Source organism: Octodon degus, unplaced genomic scaffold, assembly GCF_000260255.1.
Source record: "Octodon degus isolate 3935 unplaced genomic scaffold, OctDeg1.0 scaffold00019, whole genome shotgun sequence".
In the NCBI taxonomy this organism is placed as follows: domain Eukaryota; kingdom Metazoa; phylum Chordata; class Mammalia; order Rodentia; family Octodontidae; genus Octodon; species Octodon degus.
The window spans coordinates 12,560,483-12,560,871 of record NW_004524595.1 but is presented as its reverse complement, the minus strand read 5'-3'; positions in this window follow the sequence as shown (position 1 = coordinate 12,560,871).

Here is a 389-nt window from a genome sequence, read left to right as displayed (position 1 = left end):
ATCCCAGAGCCTCTCCTCTTAACCACTTCCTCTGTTTGCTGGGGAGCTACATGGATCTTGTCTACTGGGGTCCCCTTCTGTGCTCTCCACGGCCCTTCTTCTAAGCAGAGTTCATCCAGTTTTAACTATTGGCTACTAGCTTTGCAATTCTTGTTTTCTAATACATTATAGAAAGAAAGACAGAAAGAAAGAAAGAAAGAAAGAAAGAAAGAAAGAAAGAAAGAAAGAAAGAAGATAGAGATAAAGATAGAAAAAGAAAGAAAGAAAGAAAGAAAGAAAGAAAGAAAGAAAGAAAGAAAGAAAGAAAGAAAGAAGATAGAGATAAAGATAGAAAAAGAAAAGCTGGAAGGAGGAAAACAGGGAGGGAGAGAAGGGAAGACCCAGACCTT